This window comes from Ammodytes marinus (genome assembly GCF_949987685.1).
Source record: "Ammodytes marinus genome assembly, chromosome: 17".
Taxonomy (NCBI): domain Eukaryota; kingdom Metazoa; phylum Chordata; class Actinopteri; order Uranoscopiformes; family Ammodytidae; genus Ammodytes; species Ammodytes marinus.
The window spans coordinates 18709348-18722629 of record NC_137221.1 but is presented as its reverse complement, the minus strand read 5'-3'; positions in this window follow the sequence as shown (position 1 = coordinate 18722629).

Here is a 13282-nt window from a genome sequence, read left to right as displayed (position 1 = left end):
CATGTCCAGTTGAGGGAGTTTGAGCCGAAGTTTGTGAGCCGAAGGGACAAGATTTTGCGGAGTGAGTTTTGAGCCAGCCAGGAGCAGATTGATGGTGTTGTCTTGTCTCTTCATGTCATCTCTTCTAATTCCTTTCATTTCAGTGCGGTGAAACAAGAGCCATAATATGCAAGCTGGTTTTGCTCTAACCTATTATTTTCATATGCACTTGCAATTTTAATAGTTAAAAAAATGGGGAGGGGGGGATGGGGGGGGACTGACCACAGAGACGTGCTGATACACCGCTGAATCATATGCCACCACCACAGGCCTGACAACTTTCTCCTGACTGTCACGAATAGGACTTCTTTTTTTCTCAGTAGAAGAGCAAACCAGAACAATCACAACCCGTTCGTGAATTCCATTTGTAAGGCTTACCAGCACACCAAAAAACTAAATCACATTTCTGTGCACTGCTGTGTCCCCCATGTCGCCAAAGCTTTGGTCTACTGCACTTCTCCATGTCACAGCACTGCTTGCCTTTGTCCTTCTATAATTGAGTATCAGCAGGGCTCAATCCAAGCACCCCGTTATAACACCGGCGCTCTGCTTGACAAGCTTTGACAAGTAATTCATAGTTTGCTGAGTAGCGCTATGAATTGCTTTACTCTAATCTCCCCTCAGGGAATCGCCATAATGTCAAACCTCCTGTTTTTCCTGCGCCATTGGAATACTTATTGTGACCGAAGATGTCCTGACTCGGTAATATTTTATGTATTTACATCCAGCGCGCTCAGGCAATATTTGGAGAGTGAATTCCCACTGAATTCATTACTGCAGCAGTGGCAGATGTGCCCAGCGATGAAGGGACCATATGGTGGACATAACAAGGCTTGTTTACAAATTTCACACAGGGAAAAGCGTTCCAATCTGCTAAATTTGGCAATGCTTGCTGTCGCATGGGCTGAAATACAGCCTGTTTATTGCGATTCATCATTCGTGGACCACCAGTGCTAATATTCTCCCAGTGCTCTGTGGAAAAAGCATCTGCTTTGTGACACACTGTCATTGATTACTGTGCTGCTCTAGGATAGTTAAAGTCCATTTTAGTCAATAGACAGAGCCACACAGCCGAGTCAAAGCCAAGATGGCCTAGATTTTTACTGCATGTTATATTGGTATTATGTATGAAATGTATTGTGGGGGTTAAGGTTCCCTCGTTGTAATGTGAATTGTTTACTAAAGCATCCTTATTAATTAATAGTATTGGCAACTATTTAGAACTCTTCATAGTCTCTTTGGCCATTGGAGATAATCTGACAAACCCACACTCTAATGCAAACATGTTGCTGGGATTGCCTAACATCACAGAAGGAGGTGTTCCAACCAAGCAAGATGTCTAATTTGGCACATAAGAAGCAGCAAAGACAGATATATTCACTGATGATAGATTCACTAATCACTTTTGAATATGTGTAATTATAGTCCTCAATGGAGCCATGTTTTTTTTAAGCATCTTTACATAACACATTATATCTGAGACATAGCCATTATCCAACACGTAGCGAAATTCATAAAAATAAGGTTGAAGATGTTGTTTTATGAAGTTTCACAAAAGTTACACAGTGACTTTGAGTTCACAGCACCACCCTCTGAGGACCCACGGTATACTGTCTCTTCAAGAAATGAGAGAAAATAAGTGTGGGAGGACCAGTCTGATCCTATCCTCTTTCTTTGCATTGTATATCATCCTGACCCACTTTCGGCATTGTAAAGTACAATATGACTATTTCCACTATAATCTGATAATAAAAGCCAGCAAAGGTATTATTCACTATTTTCCAAAAAGAGCGACCGTGAATCTCTGGAAATTTAAAGTTAATGGAAATCTAAAGCCGTAGGCCATGAAGCAGAATGGGATTTATCTTTAAACAAATGCAGCAGGTGTAAAACAAAATCACACAAAACAACTACAATAACGCAGCACTGTGTAACAGCACAGGTTTACATTTTTTATACCTTTTTTTTGTAAAGATCACAGCAGTATAAATCAAAGTATTTTTGATGTATTGGCCATGATTGTATCATTGATTTTGGGTCCGAAAGATGTCACCGATCACATCAATCAAAATAATCTGCTTATTAAGTGAACGTAATTTTCTTTTCTCTCTCAAACTGGTGTAAGACTAGGAGAAGATCAACAGTGCCACCTAGTTTAAAGCACAAAATGAACAGCTATGTTAGACCGACCCCTGTTCACTGTCCAAGGGACATTCTCTCTTAATGGCATATAATTAGATAGTCTTTATATTAAGATTGATTGACACAATGAGTGATGGGCACAGTCTGTCTGCTCCTGCTGTATCAGTGCAAAGAAGATCACATCAACATACTGCTGTCGGGAATACATTAGGCTTGACCTTACCTGACATGACTTTACTGATAAATATGTCTGGACAAGTGCACACACGCACACACACACACACACACACACACACACACACACACACACACACACACACACACACACACATAAACACACACTCACACTAATACTTTATTTACACAGACGCATCCTAATTAGGCTTGGGTCAGGTCTGCACAGTCTTGTTGATTCCTCAGATGACACCATGCAAATGACATCTTCCTACACCCCCTGCACGACTCTAACAATGACTCATCATATGACTATCAAGGGAGAAAGTAAACAAACTGAAACTCTGGCCAAACTAAATCTTGCGCTTTAGTTTGTCTATGATTTTGAATCAAGACAAATATAAGTCAACCTCGATAAGTCTGAATATTTGAGTTATTTTCTGTAACAAATGGCACAATTTCCAGCCAACATTTATTTCCCTCCTGGATAGAGTCTCAATGCCAATTTAGAAACTCCTCAGCTAACACCTGTTTTTCAAATCACAATAAGGGAAATATGTGTTGTTGACGTCTCAGGGGAAGACAGACACCATATTATATATAAGACCAGCGATTAGCAAGTCAAGTTCAAAGTGAATCAAGAGTAACCAGCCCTAAATCAAGACCAGAATGTCCCAAGTCAAGTCCTAACTGTAAACCAAAAGGTCCCAAGTGAAGACCAACATCAAATAAGTCCAATGTCAGGAGCCAACTCAAGCCCAACAAGTCCCAGGCCCGGTCCCAAATCAACAACAAGACCATCAGGCCTCCCCTAGTCAAGTTCTAAGTAAGGATCATTACGTCCCAAGTAGAGACAAACAAGACCTAAGTCAAGCAAGTCTCAAGGTAAGACCAACATTCCCCAAATAATCTCTGACGATCATTATATTGTCAAGCATACGGTATTTAGCTTTTTACTTTCACGCTGAGAGCTTCTTTCTTCCAACATTTCTAAATGCAAGATGTATTCAGGTAGGGAAAACAATCCAAGGAAAAGAAGACTGACTGATGTATATTTCTATACAGTAAGTTTACTATTGCTGCTCTCACACAGAAACAGTTCTGGTTCAGGTCCCGCTCCGGAGACTCAGAACCTTGTCGCTATCCGGCAGACCACCTTGCTTTCATGCATCATACGCGAAACCAAAGCTTCACTATCCTATGTCACGCTATTGCCCTTTCTTGTGCTGCTCTCTAACTTCTCCTGGGAGTCGGTTGCAAGCATTTAGTTTCCTGCAAGGTTTTTTCTGTTCTGAATCTCTAGAACTCGACGAATGAACTATTTGATTGATAAGCATCACAACGTGTTAACTGACAACTGCATCAAAAGACACATTTTGATCTATTAAAGTATCAGCAAGATAAACATCTCCAAAATACAAAAACGCCCTATCATGCACCTACATTATATATTTTGGGAATAAAAGCCACAGTGTCAATCAAAGCTGCTGAAATGTTATTGGTGGAAAAGGTGTGCCATCAGCTTTGATGTGACAAGCTGAAAAATGTTTGTCGGACGACATCTGTAAGGCTTTTTGTTGGAGAATATCAATCAACAAGCAGTAGGGGGGTTTTGGACGTTGACAAGCAGACATGAAGGATTGTCTATTTTTGTTTCTTCTCTCTTATAGATATTGATCTGCAAACACAATAAGCTTTGTATCCAGGTGTATTTATCTCCAGCACCTTCCAATCTTCCATTATTTTACCGACAATTTCATTGACATTGTCCCCTAATGCAGTAAATATGTGCTTCAACATCAATACCATCCTGATGTTCTCTTGGTACAGGATGTTTAAATACGATAGCTTCAGATCCATAATGTTGGGGATATGACCAAAGACAAGGAAAGCTTTATGTTTAAACCTAGAAGGAACCGATTGTAAAATTGAAGTGAGGCTTTAGTCAATAGGATTCATAGTGAGGTTGATGATACGATTGGAAAACATGGTGCTGGCAGATGCTGTTAAGGACATAGTGTGAGAGAAAGTTCAACAGCTTAATCCAAGGCGTCACCACCATATGTTGCCAACGAAGCCACTGTATCTGGTCCTATACTTTTGTCTGTGGGATTCAATTGCTGGGATTGCCATTCTAACGTGCTCAAAATCCTTGCTCTGACGTTACATCTCGGACACAAGGCAAATGAAAAAGACAATGCCCATGAAGGATAACATAAAAATGATCAGTGAAGAATAACGGCAACAGCAAAACACAAAAACGATCAGCAGACAGAAACAGACCATAGTGCAAACAGAATATGACGTCAGCAGCGATTATAGCCTTGATTTGGCCACAGGAAAAAAATAAATATGGCTGCTTTTGAAGGACAGGATTATCCATTGCTGTCACTGAAACAGAGAGACAAGGGTTTTAGAGCGATTAGTGACACACATGGATTTGTGCAAATCTGTCACGCAATCTTGTCAATCAACGGTAAAATACCTCCTTCTTCTGCCAAATTAGGAGGAACAAGATTTGTCGACAATAACAGAAATGCAACGTTTTTAATCCAAAACCTGTGAAGAGATAAGACCCAATGGTAACTGTCTACTATAAAAAGCGTAAATTCAACTTTGAGGTATTTTTAATGGACTACGGCTGCTCAGTTTTCCTGCTGTGATTGCCTAAGGTATTTAGTTCTGTTGTGCTGTTCTATTCTCGGAACGTAATTCACTAGCTCTTATCTCCACTGACCAGGTTGTATGCAGGTCAGTTCCACACAGTGTTCACTGTTGGTGGCTGGAACCAAGCTGGCTACTGTGAAAGAAAAATCACAATTTCTTTTTTGTGGTTAAAGCCCAAGCGTGATTGTGAATACTTTCAGATGTTCATTGCAAGGAAATTATATACTGTACAGATATGCTGATTGAATTCAACTGACATACTTGAATGTACGTAGGCATCAATAGTATAACATTTAACTTGAATAAAAATGGTTTACATTGGCAAAGGTTTGTGTGCTCCAAAATTCCCTCTGAGTGTAATTTGGTAATAACAATGCATTAATGCATTACTGAAAAGCAGCACAATCGCCGGTAACATAAAAGATATGCACAGCTTTATGGTACTCTTACAAGTAGTTGAGTTAACTTCAGAGTCAGTTATTTTTTAAACACTCATGTATTTGTTTTCCAACCCCATACTGTGTTTGGAACACTGGGTCTTCATGTCAAATCAACACTGATCACCTGGGCCCAGGATGTGCCATGAACTCACAGTAAGCTAATCAAGTGTTTGCAGACTTTCACTCAGGGAGACAAGGGGGACACAGAGGACCCCCCAATGGTCTGGACACATGACATAAACAAGTGCATCGTCTAAACAGGTCAGAAGACTCTCAGGTCAAACAGCTATTTATAGGTTTTGAATCTATATGGTAAATATACCACCTATTGAGACTCAACAGGTAGAGCTAACATATGTAGTATGTTCCCAATCACAGAAACAAAGTCATTGTTTGCTTTGGAAATGCCTTTCAAGCTTGCACATGTTAGGTAATCATAAATGCTTTCTTTTTGTCAACAGGCAGTCCATTCCTACCCTGATCTGAGGGTTCACTGCTGCTGACGATCTCATTAGTAATGCATATACTATATGTATATTGTGGCACAAGAGCTATGAGCAGGAAATAGTCGATTGAAAATAATGAATATTTATTAACAACTTATCTCTACGTGAGAATAGTTTGTGAGGTGTAACTTAATTTACCTTAGTGATGCATGACATGAAATCTTAATTTACTTAACACTAATGTTACAACGGGTTAAGTTTGAACTCTGGAACAACTGGTGCAACCTGTGTACAGGACATAATAACCTGTTTGCAAACCTGTAAAATGTTCCTTTAAAGTTGAAATATATATAAATAAATACACATTCATACGGTTGTCCATCATGGATCATTTAAGCAAGATTTTTAAATGTAAACCTTTTCCAACCCACAACAACTCTCCAATTGGTGCTAATCAAACAGGGACGTCCATACTCTGTAATGACAGAGTTGTTTTTTCACCTAATAACAACCTATTAATTACATATTGTGAGAGCGAAACCAGTAAAAAGCGTAATTTCTAAGTGAATAGTTGGGTTGTCAGGATTGTGATTGTAAATGTGTTTAAACCATGCTGCACTGAATTCCACCCTGCTTGTTAATTAGGCAAAATATCCACTAAACTGTACCCATTACCCAGCAACTGAAATTCAATATTTAGAGCCCCCAAAATATTTCCTATTTCCCCTGAGGCTGGGGCACATTTCAGTAAAGGGAGCCAATTATCATATGCATGAGTATGTGTCATGCTGGTCCATCTGTCTCCAGTCCAATGATCTGTGCCTCCCTTCTTCTTCCCTCAAGCGTGTCTATGAAGTTCTGACACTTTTTTCAAGCTAATCTTTATGTATGGCTGCTGTCGTGAGCATCTGACTACATTTACAATTCTAATGTATGCAGATCAGGCTCTCATATCCTCATTGAGTCTCCTGGTGACTCTTGAATGACTAAATGGGACCTTTGGTAAATACAGCTAAGCAGGGACTATGTAGAAGCAAACATGGCAGGGTCCTTTCTCAACGTTTGGTACGTCAGACTGGATTTAGAGAGGGGTCCTTCCGGAGAAGTGAATCAAAATGTGATTAGATGGGACAAAGTGCATTCGGCTTTGTGAAGACGTCTAACATGACGGATCACATGTGGCTTGTTTTAGTGCATCAGTATCAATAAACTGACATGCCACTCTTTCCATATTGGTTGTGTTAGATGGCAACAACAACAAAAAAGCCACGGGATGAGGAGCTTTCTAGGAAGTTGTAGTATGATATTGCCTATTAAGCTTATATAGGCCTACATAGTAAGGAACGTTCCAGAGTCATCGCTTCAGTGAGTATATATATATATATATATATATATATATATATATATATATATATATATGTATCCCTTCACTGAAGCAATATTATATACAGTATATATAATATTGATAAAAGATGTTTTGAATTCTGGGCTTTTACTTGCAATGGATGGAATATGTTAACACTGCACTACTGTACTTCTACGTATAGGAAGAAGATGTGAATACTTATTCTAGCACTGCTGTGTTTGTACCAGTACAATACATTCAGTGGTATTTGCATGTAACATTTATTTTGTCTCCCCCTCTTTCTCTGTTCTCTCACTGTCGCTTACAGATGGCGTTCATTTTTTTTTTTTTTTACATTTTTCATCGTAATGATTTAAACTGCTGTGATACACAGAGCGTGTAACTCAATGCAGCGACTGAGAGTCTGCCCAAGTAATCCATCTCCAACTTCCTTTTATATTTGTCTGGCTCTATTTTTGTCTGAACCCAAAAACAGAAAAAAAGGTTTATCATTGCCACGTATGACTTATAAATGTGGACTGACAGATCACTCATTCACTGGGCAGTCTGGTGACCCTCTGTCTGTCATCCCTCATCATCAGAGCCACACACCGCCTGCACGAAAAAAAAACTCTAAAGAAAATGTGTTTTGCCGACTGACAGCCAGGTCACGCTGCACTTGAAATTCTTATTTATTTTCTTTTGTGGTCACGATGAGTTCACAAATAAATATTTGGATGTGACTTGGGGCTTTGAGTGAAGATTGCAAATGCACTCTATCCACCTAGGGAGGAAATGAAGCATTATTTTGCACCACAAAATGAAACTGCAGTGATGGGAAAAGTAGGGGCCCATGATTAGCTTAACCTTTCAGGGTTTTTTGGACAAACCCAACATTTAAGGTGGTCTCGGATGTATTTGTTGTTCAAATGACAGTGTTGTTTCCGGAATAAATGCATCAGAATGATCAGTTTAGTACCAGTGTTTGCGTGTAGCTTAGTTGTGAACGCAATCTTACCAATCTGCCAATTATGTTCAAGAAGATTGTTTAACATGCATGCGGACTTCAAGGATTCTAATAGGCTGGGGTAGTTGACAGTGGAGAGATGAAGTAAAATGATGATACGCTGCTGCCCAGAAGAGATTGGAGTGGGTAAATACAGGGTATTATGTGATCGCCGCAGATTTGTTGAGGAAAGAAAACTAAGTCTTATCCCAGAATTGGCAGAATAAATCCGGGCACTGACGAGTCTTTGATGGAGGCTCTTAATCTCTGTTTGCTCTTTCGGAGGATATTGCGTCCAACAGATTGGATGGAGAGTGTGGCAGCATGCAGGTGTGTTTGTGTGTGTGTGTGTGCCATAGTGAGTGCATAGCCAGAACGTACTTTTGTTTTATCTATTTTTTTTACAACCCAATTACAAGAGAATCACAGCCTGTCAGCAGAAGCCCCAACAACTGACAAGTTGGACAGAGTTTTAGAAAAAACCTGTTTCTACAGAATGTCAAATGACAAATTGGCAAGCAGCATATCATGCCGTTTGCATTTTAAGGAAGAAACACACTGGCTGATGGGACAGTGTGTAATACAGTGGCACCCTCCAGTGGACAATGTTACTAAAGTGCTTTCCAGAGCTGCTTTGTCTTGCCTACAGTAGTTTGAACTTATATTTCCTGCAATAAATATCTATATCCTATGCCAAAAAAAATAAAAAAATCTTGGAGCTTAAACAATTAAACGTAACTGTACACATTACAGTTACCCCACAACATTGTATTACAATTTGCTCTGTGGAAAAAGGGGAAAGGAATCCAACCCAGGGAGTGTCTTGTTTATTGTGCACTTTAACCAGAAGAGGATGCTGCTCTCTCACTCATGAAGGGAAAGGGAAAAAGGAATGCTTATAGTCCATGTCCATGTGTGCAGCTGGAAAGTCTTTGTCTGTCTGACAGAAAAAAAAAGTAGCAAGAAGGGAAAACGATGACACGCAGTTTGAAATGTTATAAAACACAGTTATAAAATGCAAAATGAAATACTTTCTGGGGGTTAACTTACTTCCCTTTGATGACCTTTTAAAAGAAATACAGATATGAAATATGGATGTAAAACTCTTTATTACAGTAAGGGTTGCCTCTTGTGTTCATCTTTATTTTTTTCTTTGCACCATTCTCACTATTTATTTGGGGAGAAGCAGTTGATGTCTTCTTCTCTTTGACTTTTTATAAACTTTTTTTTTTGTTGTCTGCATATGGTGGGGGCGGTCCCCAGAGAGGATTGTGGGAGGAGCTAAGACACTTGTCTATTCTCACACTGTTGCCAGAGGCATTTGTGGTGAAAATTTTCAAATGTCATAATGAGCAGGTAGAAAGAACTACACGTTGGATCACTGTAGCCTACCGGAGCATTAGCGAGAGACAGCAGTCTAGACACTGGGGACTGTGATGAACTGGTTGATCAACTGTGTGTGTGTGTGTGTGTGTGTGTGTGTGTGTGTGTGTGTGTGTGTGTGTGTGTGTGTGTGTGTGTGTGTGTGTGTGTGTGTGTGTGTGTGTGTGTGTGTGTGTGTGTGTTTTGAGCATTTTCTTTTGCTGCCGTGACTTGATAGTCCCAAGTGTTTTTGTATTTCCACCTGTTAGAGCGCATGAAAGAGATAGAGAAGCTATAGAAGCTAAGCTGTGTGCTTCACATCTCTGCAGGTTGGACTGTGTGCTTGAGATGCTTATACATGATTGTGTTCTATTCATTTACATTAGCAGCAAGTTTAGCTTTTCATTTTCTGCACTTGCATTAATCTGTTAAGAAAGAAAAGTAAGTTATATGCATGTATTCATTATCTACTTTGATGTATTTTAAGAGAGCAACATTCCTGGTGATAAATCTTGAAATAGTTTGAGTTTATGAGTCCAAATGGAGTGTCCGAGTCAACCGTGAGTTTGGTGTGTGTGTGTGTGTGTGTGTGTGTGTGTGTGTGTGTGTGTGTGTGTGTGTGTGTGTGTGTGTGTGTGTGTGTGTGTGTGTGTGTGTGTGTGTATGTGTGTGTGTGTGTGTGTGTGTGTGTGTGTGTGTGTGTGTGTGTGTGTGTGTGTGTGTGTGTGTGTGTGTGTGTGTGTGTGTGTGTGTGTGTGAGAGGCTACACTTTTTAATCTGTGGAATAGGAGCATGCTCAGTGTGGCCTCCTGGTTCTCTGATGGAGCCTGTCCTGGATGCAGCAACATCTGACCTAGAAATGATAAGTTCATTTTCAACCTTCCAACCTAAAGAGACTACAAGTTACTTTTAAGTCATTTTTCCTCTGATGATCATAAATGACCTGTAACAGCAAACGAGACCATCAGCAAAAATGATGCTATTTCTATATAGTTATTAATAATGACTTTGCAAATTCAGACAAAACGTTTTACGGCAGGCAGACTGTCCTGTTTCCCGAATTTGAATAAATCAAAGTGTACTCTGCTTCACCATTATCATATTACCATTATTAATCTTACATCGTCACATACGTATAATTACATCACCCCATGGCAATGCATCCTTTTTCACTCGCTTCCTAGTCAAATGCACGCGCCACTGGCACACGTGAGTAAAAATATTTATGACAGCAGGCGTTGGTGTCGTAAAAACACTACTGCTTTTGTCCAAAGGAGCCGCTAGAATCATCAAAAACCGAAAGTTCCTCGTAGCTACTTAAAGCTACTACTAGTGAATGTTTCACTGTGAGGCCTCAGTAATAATGAAGCTTAAAGACACTCTGTCAGTCCAGTGATTAAGACTCATATCCTATGACTGAAACTTCTCAATTGGTTCTAGCAAAGGACTCACAAGTTGATTTGACAGATTCACACCTGAAGACGAGCTGGAAATAGAAAAAGACATGGTAAATAGTAATAGATTTCATTGCTACTACAGTAAATCACAGTAAAATACAAAAGAAAAGAAACACATAATTAATGTCTTGCATCTAGACAAGACATTAATTAGCCTACACATCAAAGCGATGTATAATATCGGTGTATAAATCAATTAAAATCTACTGCAGATTGTTCAAAGTAAAAGGAAAATCCTCCTTGAATTGAACTATACTGAAAATGATTGAGCAGGAACATGCTAGGCAGTTTTTTCCAAGTGTCAAATTCCAGTGCAGGTGCTACAGTGCTTAACTGTAGTTTTTTCTTTGCAGCAATGCAGCACTGGAGCAGGCATTTTTGGGTGTGTGGACTAGAGGCTCATGGGAAAAAAAACTCAGAGTAGGTCCGTCTGAGAGTCCTGACAAAATGAGAGAGCACAGCTTCTCAGTGAAAAATGGCCTGTGACCGAGGGGTGCAGCAGTTGAACCCTCATGCGCTGCAGTGTGGTCACCAAGCTGGCATTTAGAACGCACAGAACACAGGAAGCCATGCGGACTGGACTGACCCTCCCTTCATCCCTGCAAGAACCACATCACACGAAAATAAGAAAGGTATCATCAGAGAGAGAGAGAGAAAGAGAGAGAGAGGAGAGGCTACAGAGAGAGATGGGAGGGGAAGAAAACAGAGAAGCAGACTATGGTCAAAGAAGGAGTAAAAAAAATAGTGAGAATTGTAGAGCGAGGGAATGAGGAAGAGAGAAAAAGACTGTGAGAGAATAAAGAGAGAGAGAGAGAGACAGGGAGGGGAGAGACAACGTGGCAGGAGGTTTGCTGTAGACCTTGGAAGGGATGACAGAACTCAGGAGTTCAACTGAGGATGAGTGCTGGAGGAAAGCTCTGTGTTCATAAGTGTGTTGCTGAAACTAAACGATCATTAACTTTCAAATTGCCGTACAATTTCGTTTTCACTGTCTACTTACTGCCACACATTCTCACAGCATTAAATACAGTTTGATATAGGGCATTTTCTTATCAGTCAAGCCCCAATTGAATATAGTCTTCAAGCAATAGCAACACAATGTATGGCATAAGTATTATAAAAGGGGGATCGCTTGGTTTGGCTAAACTTGGTGTGATTGGAGAGCACAATCCTCTCTTCTCTTTGCACTTTCTCCCTGCAGACAGACTTATTCCCAATTATCAGGCTGTCCTTCTAATATGGAATTCCTTTTTACCCCCCAGAAAGGACAGCTTTGCCATTGAATAAATCAGGAGCCTTTATAAGGTCACTGGATATGGAAGAAAACTGTTGCATATATTTTTAATCCCTGCAAAAGAGTGGGAAAAGGGTTTGATTCAAGCAGTTTGACCTTTGCGGTGTGACTTTCTTGAGCCCTTGCGATCTTTGTAGCTCAGGGTTTCAAATGGAGTGTTTCTGACATTATATCCATGCTGGCATTTAACACTATTAGGGTTTGTCTAATCGAGAAAGATTAAATTAATCAAAAGGGGACTTGGGAAGACGTGGCTATAGCATACTAAATGTGAAATGTCTGCTTCATGTTGCGGGGTTTTCCTTACTTGAACTCAAACATGATTCAATGAAAGGACACTTGCCGGTTTCCCTGAGGTAAAATAGACACACTGCAGAGCAGACTGCAGGTAATTGTGGGCTTCACCTCCCCTCGGCCCACCTTTCAATTTTTTACTCTTAATTGCCGTTGAAATAGGGGGGATTCTCTCAACGTGCAATCACGGGGCACGAGTGTGTAAGGACAAGGTTTAGCAGGCACACCCACACACTCACTTCACACACTTGGCCTCACTGAAACCAGACGTGCGATTTACAGGTGTGTGCACAACCACTTTCATTAGTAACTTTAAACTCAACACTGATAGTTTACAGTTCAGATGATATGCTGCTGTTCATTTCATTGGTGTAGGACTTGGAGCAGGCAAGTTTTTTCTTCTGATTGCCACAATAAAGTCCAACTTTTAAAAAATCCAAGTTTCAGTGCATTTTCTTTACCAACCAGCAGCCCACCGTTTACCCACATGCTAGAAATGTGTATTGCTTTCTTATGATGAGTTTGGTATTTTTATTCCAGAAACATGGAGGTCAATTATTATACTACTGGACAAGAAATAGCCTTAAACATAAACCACAGGACACTACACATTGTC